Source organism: Papio anubis, chromosome 7 (assembly GCF_008728515.1).
Source record: "Papio anubis isolate 15944 chromosome 7, Panubis1.0, whole genome shotgun sequence".
NCBI classification, from domain to species: Eukaryota; Metazoa; Chordata; class Mammalia; order Primates; family Cercopithecidae; genus Papio; species Papio anubis.
This window is the reverse complement of record NC_044982.1, coordinates 7,729,956-7,742,131: the sequence shown is the minus strand read 5'-3', so window position 1 is coordinate 7,742,131 and position 12,176 is coordinate 7,729,956. Positions and strand designations below refer to the sequence as shown.

At 44.3% G+C, this 12,176-nt stretch overlaps 1 long non-coding RNA gene across 1 annotated transcript; it reads right to left on the bottom strand.

Annotated features, from left to right (window-relative positions):
• Window positions 1–260: 260 nt before the first annotated feature.
• On the bottom strand, window positions 261–10,056 carry LOC108587058. Its single transcript, XR_002523519.2, has 3 exons — window positions 8,342–10,056; window positions 6,500–6,613; window positions 261–5,423 (listed from the first exon to the last, which is right to left on the bottom strand). It is a non-coding gene; the product is annotated as an uncharacterized LOC108587058 (long non-coding RNA).
• Between the last annotated feature and the right edge of the window lie 2,120 nt (window positions 10,057–12,176).

Below are 12,176 nucleotides of genomic sequence, written 5' to 3'. Positions count from 1 at the left end.
CCTGTAATCCCAGCACTTTGGGAGGCCGAGACGGGTGGATCACAAGGTCAGGAGATCGAGACCATCCTGGCTAACGCGGTGAAACCCCGTCTCTACTAAAAAGATACAAAAAACTAGCCGGGCGAGGTGGCGGGTGCCTGTAGTCCCAGCTACTCGGGAGGCTGAGGCAGGAGAATGGCGTAAACCCGGGAGGCGGAGCTTGCAGTGAGCTGAGTCCGGCCACTGCACTCCAGCCTGGGCGACAGAGCGAGACTCCGTCTCACAAAAAAATAAATAAATAAATAAATAAAGTTGAGAATTTAGCATCAAAATACTTCACCAAAGAAACGTATAAATGATGTACATAATTGAGGAGGAAAAAGGTGCAGCAATGAGGTCTGAGATACAAGAAGGAACCATGAGCAAGATTGGAAAACACAAAAGGTAAATCTAAGCAAACACCAATTGCATTCAACAATAATAATGCCAATGGATATCATTAAATATAAAATAAAACTACGTTTCTGGAAAACAACAGAGTAGAGTGGCTGTTTCCATCCTAAGGATGTCATCTTCCTGTGTATCCTCTTGGTAGGTAAAGACCAATTAGAGAGACTCAAGATTTTATAGGGAAAACAACATTCAGTAAGCTCAGAAGTAAGACACAAACTACGGGAAGCCTTACACGTGTTTGTGTGTTTACTGAAATAAAACGCGTTTTGTAGATGAAGACAACTAAATAAAGAAAATAGCAGTGAATGTTTGTGTTACTTGCCTTAGTAATAACTGGTACTTTCCTAGTCATGTTTCACAAAATGAAAGCCCCACGAGGACAGCAGGGACTGTGTCTCGCTCCCATCTGCATTCCAGTTCCCAGGCGAGAAGCTGGCAAAGTCAGTGCTCAAAAGGTGTTTCTGAATTAATATATGAATTCTACTGATTATCTTCGAATTCTCCTCCCAGGGAGACGCACACATCTGCCAGAGTTTTCTCCGTGGAAGTTCCTGCTGGTCCGATGTGTTGGCACCATCACTGGCATACGAACTCCAGAAATTAATGTTTCCATTTACTCTGATACATCTGGCAAGAACACGCATTCAGGTGCCAAGGCAAGAACAAACTCGCATAGCTCCTCCCCTGGACGCAGAAGAAACCTTCTGTGACTTCTATCCAATATATATTGAAGGGCCACCAGAATTTCTTCTTCTTCCTCCTGTGTTTCTATGTTAACACCTGTTGCTCTCTTCCTGGCCACCGGGAAGAGTGCTGTCCTGTTGGGGACTGAACACCGTCCACATGGTGGGTCAGACATAGTTTCCTGGGGTTCATCATGCACGGTTGAACAGGGCCCTGTGCTTAGAAGGACCCTGATCTTGGTTTAATGCTCTGATGTCACCATCTTGAAATTCTTAATTTTTGCACAAGGGGTTCAGCATTTTCAGTATGCACTGGGTCCCACAAATGATGTAGCAGGTCCTGTGCCTGGCACTATGCTTAGCCCTTATTTCCCAAAGACAGATCAAGTCTTCCAGGGAAGACCCTTCAGTCTTGTCCACAACTTAGACATGTGAGCAAGGAGTACAGATACTGCAAAAACAAAAAAACAAAAAAATCCTCTCCTCTAACTGCCTGAACTGGTCCCCCAGATGCTACTTCCTTGGGGCCCCTACTCACCCCTCCTTGTGGCAGTAAGTCAAGTTAGACTCTCCTCCTGGCAGGCCGCTCCCGCTCAGCTCTCAGATTCCTCATCTCATCCCACAGCCCACCTGTTTACAGCCACCCCAATTGAGCGTGCGCTGTCTCCTTTCTAGGCCTTTCTCTAGCTTCCTTCCTGGACCTGCAGAAGTTAGCTCAGGGGCTGTTTCCTCTAGGACTTCTTCCCTGACTTGCATAGTCTGGTCAAATCACCCTTTTCTCTCCTGCCTTGGTGCCCGTGGCTTTTTGGCTTACCGTCTGTTTTGACAGCACCCCCATTCCCTGCAGTCACGCCTAGAGCATGTGCCTGTCTTCCCCACCAGATTCTGAGCTCTTTGCAACAGGGATGGTGCCTTTTCTCATTGGAACCCTGGTGCCTGGCAGGAGCACAGTCATTGTTTGTGGAGTAAAGTGGTGAGGAGCAGGACTCTTTGGCAGGTTCCCTCGTGTGCAGAGATGATGGAGAGAAAAGCCACCCAAGGACGCACCTTGCTTTGATGCCCACATTGAGATCTGGTCACAAGTTGAACCTTGACTTGGCTACACGTCCCTGGAAGGGAAGTCATCATTGCAGACAGTCCTCTGTCTCTCAGCAAAGGTGCTTTCCCCACCAATGCCCCTATTGTGGAATCAGATTTTCAATGCCCATCCCACTGCTGAATTTGGGCCCACTTGCCACAGCCGTCTTGGCCACACACAGACTCTAACGCCTTGTTTTCTCCTACAGGCAGCTGCCTCCTGAAGCAGGGATCTCCTCTGTCTTTGGCGTAACCCAATGTATACTCTGAAAGCTCTCAGAAATGCCATTAATTATAATAATAGTGACACTCTGTACTTTTATAGCCTCTTTCATCAGAAGATCTCTGAGTACTTAAAAAATATTATCTCATTAATCCTCACAACACCCTCGTGAGACAGCTGGCAGGTAAACCTATCCCAGTTTATCAGGAAAGGGAACGGAGACAGAAAGATGATGTTTAGAGAAGGGACTAGGATCAGACAAAGAGATGGAAGCACTTGGGACCTCACACCCAAGCTGGCCACATCATAAACCCAGTCCGTGGACCAGCTGGGTGTGTGCATTCTATAAAAATGTATCTGCATCGCATGAGCGAGTAATGGACCTGTCTGACATTTCACTGATGTTTAGGAGATGATATCAAATCATTGACATCTTCGAAAGTCACCTTTTTGTTTCTCAGCAAATGCTTCCAGAGCATCTGCTCAACACCAGCTCCCACTGGCAATACGGATGAGTGAAGCTTATCAATAATGTTTTTGAATCATTCTTCCTAAATTTATCTGAGTGCTAATGAAGCTTCCAGCAAAGAAGAAAGAGTATAATCATATATGAATTCCAAGCCCCTTTCAACATCAAGAACACAAAGCAAGCACCTGAGAAAAAATATTAATTATGTCTTTTAGCGAGGAATCAGGACTTCGTGCCACTGAGCCTTCGTTTACATTCCTAGCTCTGAGCTGAGCAGGATTTTGAAGGTATCTGGTCTAACCCTCTCATTTTGCAGAAGGGGAAAAATGACCCTCAAAGATCTTGGGGGGCTCCCCCTGAGTCACACTCAGTGGAGGGCAGAGGCCAGGTGAATGGGCTTTTTTTTTCTTTGTCTTTTTCTTCTTCTAAGAGGTGAAAGGTTTTTTCTCTGCTATTTGGGAACACCCTAATTTATCAACATAGATACCTAAATACACCTTTGACGGCATTTGAAAAAGTTCTGGTGAACATAAGTCCTTTCATTTTTACCTCCAAAGAGTTGTGGGTGTTGAATTGAGGGGTGGGAGGGGGCAGAAAGCTTCCCGCCAGCCCTCAGTGAAGGGTTTTGGCCTGGGACCCACAGAGGCTAGGAGGAGAGAGGCTCCCTCGCTGAGTGAAACGGGCCCAGGAGCTCTAATGCATGCACTGCACAATGTATAATAGATACCTGTCTGATATAATTAATTGTATTTTTCCTAAATTTAACATTGCCCGAAGGGGAAAATCGTTTTGCTTGATAAAAACCCCTCCTGCCACACAGCTTCTACGAGCTGGCCAGATTTAATTGCTACGATAAAAACCACAAGAAAGACCAGGTTCCCACTCAATCTATAACCACATCTACTAAAGAATAGCTTTAATCACCTCTGAAAGGGCGACCACAAGATAATTAAAGGGGAAGGGTGCTCATTGGGAATTATCCAGAAATATCAAATTTCCGTTTATCACGAAGTTCGACTTAAAATATCTTGGCATGGCTTTGTTCCCAACCCCCACCCTGTTTTGAATTAAGCCGTTGTGTTTTCCATTATTTAGTAGTGGAGGAAATGGGCCTGTTCCACAAGTCTATGTCCACTAATGGGGTGAAAGAGGGAAGGAGCCAACTGTCAGCTGAGAAGAGCATGGGGTTAGGGGAAGGCCACACAGAGACCAGAATCCTCTCTCCTCTATGACCCGCCTGTGTGCTGTGTGACTATGGGCAAGGGGCCTAACCTCTCTGAGCCTCTTTCCAAAAGTGAGGGTCATAATGGTTATTCCACAGGATTATTTCAGCTGAACGCCCTGTATATCTGAATCCCTTTTCTTCTGCAGAATATCCAGCCACCTCTAGAAACCAAACAAAATGCATGAAGGCTCGAAACCCATGGGGCAAATGATCTGAGGAGCTGTGAAGGAGTGGAGAGGACAGGGGATGCGTGTGACAGTGGGGTTGGCTTTCCAGGGCTTGATTGATTTTCTGCTTCTATTGATGCTGTTCCACATTGCCCAGGGCAGGGCTCTGAGGGGCAGGCGCAGGAACCAGTGGAGCAACATTCTTGGCAGCCTGTGTGTGCTCCGAGCACAGAGGCTTTGTCCTAGGCCCAAATTCCCAGGCCTCTCACTGTCTGGGGAGGCTGCCCAGGAAGTGCACATCTGCCTGGCCTTCACCTCCCTGAGGGTCCCCCGACCAACCGACCGGCCCCAAGTGCAAGCACAGGCTGAGCCCTTGTCTAAACTCCTGGGACAGAAGAGACTACGCCCAGCACCTGAGCTCCTGGAGGAGGGGAGCAGGCGATGGCTTGGTTTTTCCCTCACCAGGAAGATGATACTGATACTAATTCGTATATTCATGCATTTCTCCATTCATTGTAACCCAGGTGGCCACTGTGCCCCTCCCCCACCCCCAGCTACTTAGAGTTAAACTTGTCCCAGGCTTTTGAGAGTCACAGCCCTGGGCCTATGAGTTCTGCTTGTCTCTGCAGCTCACGTCTTGCTTCTGTCTGCCTTGGCGCTCCTGCGTGTAAATGTGATACCTACCCCTGCCTCCACCCCCAGCTCCAGTATCCAGTCATGAGGAATCCCTGCTCCCTATTTTTAAAGTAATCCAGTTGTGTCTTCTATCATTGGTAGAATAATGTCCCCTCCCAAACACATCCATGTCCTCATCCCTAGAACCTGTGAATGCTACTTTATATGGCAGAACGAACTCTGCAGATGCGATCAAGTCAAGGATCTTGAGGTGGGAAGATGATCCTGATGGTCTGGGTAGACCCAGTGCAATCATGAGTGTCGTTATATAAGGGACGCAAGAAGACACAGGGCCAGACAGTAGGAGTTGTGACAATGGAAGTAAACAGTGGTCGGAGTGATGCAAGGCGGGGATCTCGAGCCAAGGAAGGCAGGCGGCCTCTAGAAGCTGAAAAAGGTGGAAAAAGGGTTCTCACCTTCAGAAGGGGCCATCCCTGCTGACAACTTGATTTCGGAATTCTGACCACCAGGGCTGTAAGAGAATAAATTTATGTTATTTTAAGTCCCTGAGTTTAAGGTAATTTGTTATACAACAGCAATGGAAAACATTACTCTCCAAAATCAGGGGAGCTATGCGGTCCGTAGTGTCATATCCTGGAGTACTTGGCCTTCTATAAACAACATCCCCACCCCATTTCCTCCCGCATTTTCCCCAAAAGCATCAGGTGGAAGTGCTTTCATTGGCAGGGAAGGGGAAAATCTAAGTGCCAGTGCCCACGAACCTAACTCGTTATTTTCCCCACACAACCAGAGCGTGGAGGTCAACGTAGGCACGGTATGGCAGCTGTTCTCAAAATTCTTCACTCGGGATGCCAAGGAGGCTGCTGTGACTTTACAAATTATATTGACACCAAATTCTAGAAGAAGGGGTTGGGCATGGTACAAGATAGGTCAGATCAGGAAAGCAGAAGTTTTCCTCAAAGCCTCCAGAATTGCCCTATCTTTTGGTCTCATTATCAAAACTGGGTCCCACAGTCACCACTTGTCTTCAGAGAAGGCCAAACAATAACAAGATGGGATGATCATATCTCGCTCGGTCCACATGTGATTCATTGCCTTGACACACTGGTATGGCAAACAAAATACATTTTTATGAACAAGGAAAAAAATGTTGGGTGGGTGGACGTAGCAGATGCGTTGGTGTCCCTATGATCACCGCTCTCCTGCAGTGCACACCAGCCCAGCTTGCAGCTGCACTCCACTGCTTGGGGGAGGGAGAAGCCGGATGCCAAGAGACCTAGCCCTCCACATAGATCTGTTTCCCATGGTCCTCCACCATGATGGATGGAAGATGGGAAATAGATCCCCGGGCTTCCTTCCCTACCTAGGTGGGATAGCTCAGAGTTATGCTCTGTGCTGTCTCCCAGGGTGCCCCAGCAGGGTTAGCCTCTAGGTGTCCACAGGAAACACTTGCATGGAAATGACCTCATTTTTGGCCACCTCCAGGACGTCTCCCTGGACCACACTCCTTGCACACAATTCTCTGTCTCAGCATCTGCTTCTGAGGGGCCTCAAACAAAGACCTCAAGTATTTTCATTTTCTCTCACCACCATCCTCATGCCGAAACTGGGGGTGTCAATGCCTGTCCCCAAATGGTCTTTCCAAAGCAATTTCTCAAGAGAGGTGAAGATTTTGTTACAAGGACTTGTTCCACAAGGTGCCTGAAAGTGAGAGTAAATGTCATTGCACATGCATTTGTTTGCCAAGCAATCGCTGGGGGTCAACTGGACCCGAGTCTAGGCTGTTTGTGAGGTTTACTAAGGTATATCAGATATAATCCCTGCCTTCAAGGAGCAGCCAAACTGGAAGAGAAGAGAGGAGAGGTGGGAAGGCCAGGCAACCCAAGGAAGAAGGGATTAAGCTTGCTTGACGGAGTCTCACTGGGAGCTGAACAGAAGATAAAGATATGGAGACAGGTTACACCAGCCCAGGCACAGCACAGAAAGGAAAAAGAGTAATGACAGAAGGAACTCGTGGCACGGCCTGCTGAGTGATGCAGAAAGGTAGGTGAGAGTAGGGCACATACTGGGAGGAACACAGAGCTGGGGAAGGCACATGTATTTGGAAACATAACCTGCCCACCTCGAAGAGCATCATCCTTCCGCCGAGTTCTAAATCCTGGTGTTCATGAAACCAGCCCACCTCTGGGTGAGGCAGGTATTATCGAACACTTTTGTTTATACAGCTATTTACAGGGTTTTGTAATATAGAGATTCGTATTAGATCTTCCCCAAAAACTTTTCTGCCCATTTCTCAATGAGAAAGTAAATCTCAAAATGCCAATCTTTCTTAAGGCCACGGAGATAACTGATGAAACCTCCACCATTTGAAAGGAAGCTTCACGTTCTTTGTAAGGGACTCTAGCCACCCTCCTTTCAACTAGGAAAACAAAGGGACAGAAGACAAAGAATCCATTTGCCTAACACACCTGGTTTCATTCATGGCAAGTCTCCCTCTTTATGAAAAGTTATTTTATCTTCTTGCCAGGTGCTTCAAATTCTACTGTCCAATAGAAATATAATGCAAGCCACAATGTAATTTTTAATTTTCTAGTTCCACATTTTTTAAAAACGTAAAGCAAACAAGTACAATTAATTGTAATAATATATTTTAATTAACCCAAAATACCCCAAATATTATCATTTCAACATATATCAACACAAAAATCACTTATTATTAATGAGACACTTCTATTCTTTTATTTTCACTACTTTTTAAAAATTCAGTGTCTATTTTACACTCATAGCACATCTCCATTTGAACCAGTCTCATTTCAAGTGTTCACCGGCCACATATGGTAATGGCTGCCATATTGGAAAGGGAGGCCATATTGGACAGGGCTGCTCTAGAACTGCATGTGAAATAGCAGAGTGGTTTGTGCCATGACTTGGAGTTGTGCGGTCTGGCTTGGCTTTCTCTCTTTATCTTTGTTTGAAGCCACATTGTCAGCTTTTCCAAATATTCAAGAGTGTAGAAAATGGGATCATTATGCAAGGCAAAGCCATGTTGACTCATAGATTTAATGGTAGATAAGAGACCAATGATCTAGGTCAGAGGAAGGAACTACAGCCCATGGGCCAAAATCAGCCCCCAGCCGGTTTTTATATGGCATATGAGCTATGAAAGGTCTTTAAATTTTCATAGGGTTGTAAATAAATAAATAAATAAATAAAATTTTATAAATATGCAACTACACTCTACATGGCCTGCAAAGCCTGAAATATTTATTAGCTGGCCCTTTACAGAAAAATGTTCCCAACCCCTCATCTAGCTAGTCATATTATTAGTTTTACATCAATTGGTTTTTTAATATTCGCATTCCAATCTATAACCATAATTCCTACATGTTTTTACTATTAATCTAACATCTCTATAGTCTCAATGCTTACCACCAGTCTTTCTCTTCAGCTTCCCCATTCTTGAGTTCTTTATTTAATTCATCGCTTGGTTAGTTGAAATTTGCTGTCAATTTCTCTCTTGTTTTTTTTTTCAAGAAAGGCAACTATGGGAAAAACCAGGCTGAGAAGGTGAAGAAAAGGAAAGGCACTTATATGCTGCGTTACTTGAGATTCTAATGTTCGATTGATATTCCATGATTTCTCTTTGTTTGTTTTTGATCATTTGTGTCATTATACTTAAGGAGAAAAATCAGACTTAGGCCCTGCCTTCAAGTGATCTGGCTGGTTGTGAAATCTGGAGCTGGAAGTCATATTTATTTCCCTCAGAACTTTATGTATCAGCCTTCTGAGGGACACTGAAGGCTGTGCAACCATCTTCTGATCACCTTCTGATTTGCTGGACTTTAACATAGAACACTATTTCTTCCCAAGGCCTGACAGGACTCTATTGCATAACTTCTTTCAGGTTTCAGAATATCTGCCTGTTGCATTTATACCTGAAATACAACTTACCTGTGATGAGATTCTTGATTCATACCTCATATCATTTAGAACTCTGTGTACTGCTCCCTGTCTTTGGGTGTGACATGCTGCTGCAGGGAAAATCTAAATCTTGATTTTTCTTCCTGCTCAGATGTCTGAAAAATCCCACATGCTTTTGGTGTTCAATAAACTAAACAGAATATGTCTTGGTGTCAAATGTTCTTTATTGACTTTTTGTAAAACGTAGTGTGGTCTTTTAATATGAACAAATTTCTTTCTTCTCTTCAGGAGAATTTTTTCCTTTAATTAGGACTATGAACAGTTGTCCCATTTGTTGATTTCCGGATTTTAGGGCCACAGATCAGTCATATAATACACTATCTTTGTCTATTAGCTTTCCTCTGATTGAGTCAATCTCTTTTTTCTGCATTCATTTAGATTTTCTCAAGCATTTTCCCAATGTCCGTTAATTCAGTATTTCAATCACATAGTTCTTTTCTTTGTTGTGATTTATTTATTGATTCTGGCATGCTGTTGTTTCAGTAATCATGTGGTTTTCTTAACTTTATCCTATCATGTTCTTTTCATCTTGTGATGTCACTAACACATTATTGACTCTCTACTTTACTAAACCTATGATCATACTATATTTTATGTGGCACAAAGCAGCAGTTGCTAAGGATTTTCTTCAGTTTCTGGGGTTATGTCTTCTTCAGAACTAGGTTTTTCATCTATATTTGATATATCATGGTCTTTAATTTTTTTACAATTATCTTTTAATGTAGCATATTTCTAGAATGGCCAAATTATTTCTTGTCACCTAACTTATCCTAAACAAGTTCATCTCTTCCCAGATCTTCTATTTTCTTAAATAAAGAAACTTATTGCTGTGAAAACCAGGATCTCCTTCTTCCTCTGAGCCCGTAACAGATGTGCATGACTGGCCACTCCACCCTGTAGGAGTCCACTGCATTTTGATGGCAAGGCTAGACACCCCAGTTGGAAACAAGTTTCAGAACTCCAGAAGGAGCTTAGGAATAAGCAAATTTAGCTCCAACTCTATCCTGTTGCTACCTTGACTGATATAGGCTGGTGTTACTTGGAGAAAATGCAATGAATTTTCTCTGGTGTTTCCTAAAGCTGCTTATTCATCTCCTCAGTCTTGCTCTGTCGCCCAGGCTGGAGTGCAGTGGCACGATCTCTGCTCACTGCAAGCTCCACCTCCCAGGTTCACGCCATTCTCCTGCCTCAGCCTCCCGAGTAGCTGGGACTACAGGTGCCTGCCACCACAACTGGCTAATTTTTGCATTTTTAGTAGAGATGGGGTTTCACCATGTTAGCCAGGATGGTCTCGATCTCCTGACCTCATGATCCACCCACCTCAGCCTCCCAAAGTGCTGGGATTACAGACGTGAGTCACCGCGCCCGGCCTCAGTTGACTCACTTTTTTATGGGATACTTATTATTTTGGGGGTTGAGGTAAATATGCAGACAGTCATTTCGGAATCTAATGCTTCTTTTTTTGACTCCACTTCTGCATGGAAATAGCATGAGATTGGGTCTAGTTCCTTGCTTTATTGCAATTATCCATTCTTGGCTTTTTTTTATTAATTTTTATTCGTTTAATTAAATGTTATAGAAGAAAGGCTCTGTGGTACATCTTTATTCCATCTATTTATTCAAAATGTCCCTCTCTTTCTTAATCCCAAATCTCAGTAAATTGAAATCTATCCCTCCTTCCTGTCTGTGTTCTCCACAGCGGTCCTTTTATCAGCAGCACCTTTCCCCCATCTCTAAATACCCAAGTCATAACCACCCATTAACACCCAAATCAAATGACACAGCTACATGAATACTTCCGTATTGCAAATAATGATCTCTTTGCTTGCTTGCAATTTCCCCCACTATCTGTTGCATTTTTGTACCAGTCACCACTTTCTAACTTGTCCTAAATGTTCCTGTGTCCATGTTGGTCTCTTTCACTACATTGTCATCACCATGATGGCAAGGTCTGTACATTATTCAGATCTGCATCCTTTATATGTAGTGAAATACATAACAGAGTAGGAGCTCAGCTAATGTTTGTCAAGCGAGATAAAATTTTGCTCAGCAAAAAATGATTTGCCTTATGTCATTGTGCATATACAGAAAACATGAAGGGATATGAGGTGGAGCTCGAACAGCAAATTTGGAGTCCACAATGAATTCCACTGTAATGAATATCATCAAAGCAAAGCACACCAAGTGACAATTAGATTTCTAGCTGGACCATATAGCCCATTTGCTTGCAGCATGATTTACACAATAACGCAAGTAATAACAATAACATAGATTGACAGCCATACTTACCTGCTATTCCAGAGTCATCAAAATGCCTTCACATTTCTTATCCCATCTAATTCTTGCAACAACCTGGGGAAGTCATTCAGTTCAGTCCAATTTTACAGATGAGGAAAGTGAGGTATAGAAATAACGAGCATTCATTCAAAGTCATATTGTTAGTAGGCAGCAGAGCTGGCACCTGGCTAAGTCTGTCTGCTTGTCCCATAGAATCTAAGATGTTCCTGTAAACAGTACCAGCCACCACTCATTGATGGCAGGCAGGACTGCCCCATAGGATATACAGGTTGTTAACTGCCAGGGTCATCTGGATAGGAGGCCGAGTGCAGAGGAAAATCCAGTCTATGTTCCTCTTGCCAAGCTGTGCGTTCTGGCAGAAGGCCGCCTCTGCTTAGCAAAAGTCACTTCCTGTAATTTGCATGAAGCTGGAAGGGGAGCTAATGGCAAGGATTGTGTCTTACTAAGTTCTGCCTCCCCAAGGACCTGCTGTGTGCCAAACACACAGTAGGTAGGCATTCATACATTTCTTTTTTTTTTTTTTTTTTTTTTTTGAGACGGAGTCTCGCTCTGTCACCCAGGCTGGAGTGCAGTGGCCGGATCTCAGCTCACTGCAAGCTCCGTCTCCCGGGTTTACGCCATTCTCCTGCCTCAGCCTCCGGAGTAGCTGGGACTACAGGTGCCCGCCACCTCGCCCGGCTAGTTTTTTGTATTTTTTAGTAGAGACGGGGTTTCATCGTGTTAGCCAGGATGGTCTCGATCTCCTGACCTCATGATCCACCCGCCTCGGCCTCCCAAAGTGCTGGGATTACAGGCTTGAGCCACCGCGCCCGGCCCATACATTTCTTTATTGAATGAACATGTTCTCATTTGCAAATCTCATGTTCATAAACAACTTCATTCAGTTCTCATAAAAAATTCCCAAACAGACAAAACTCTGAGAAACATAAAGGCTGTCTCATGTGCCCCATCCCTTCTAGTGATGGGATTTGACCAGGAGGCTCCA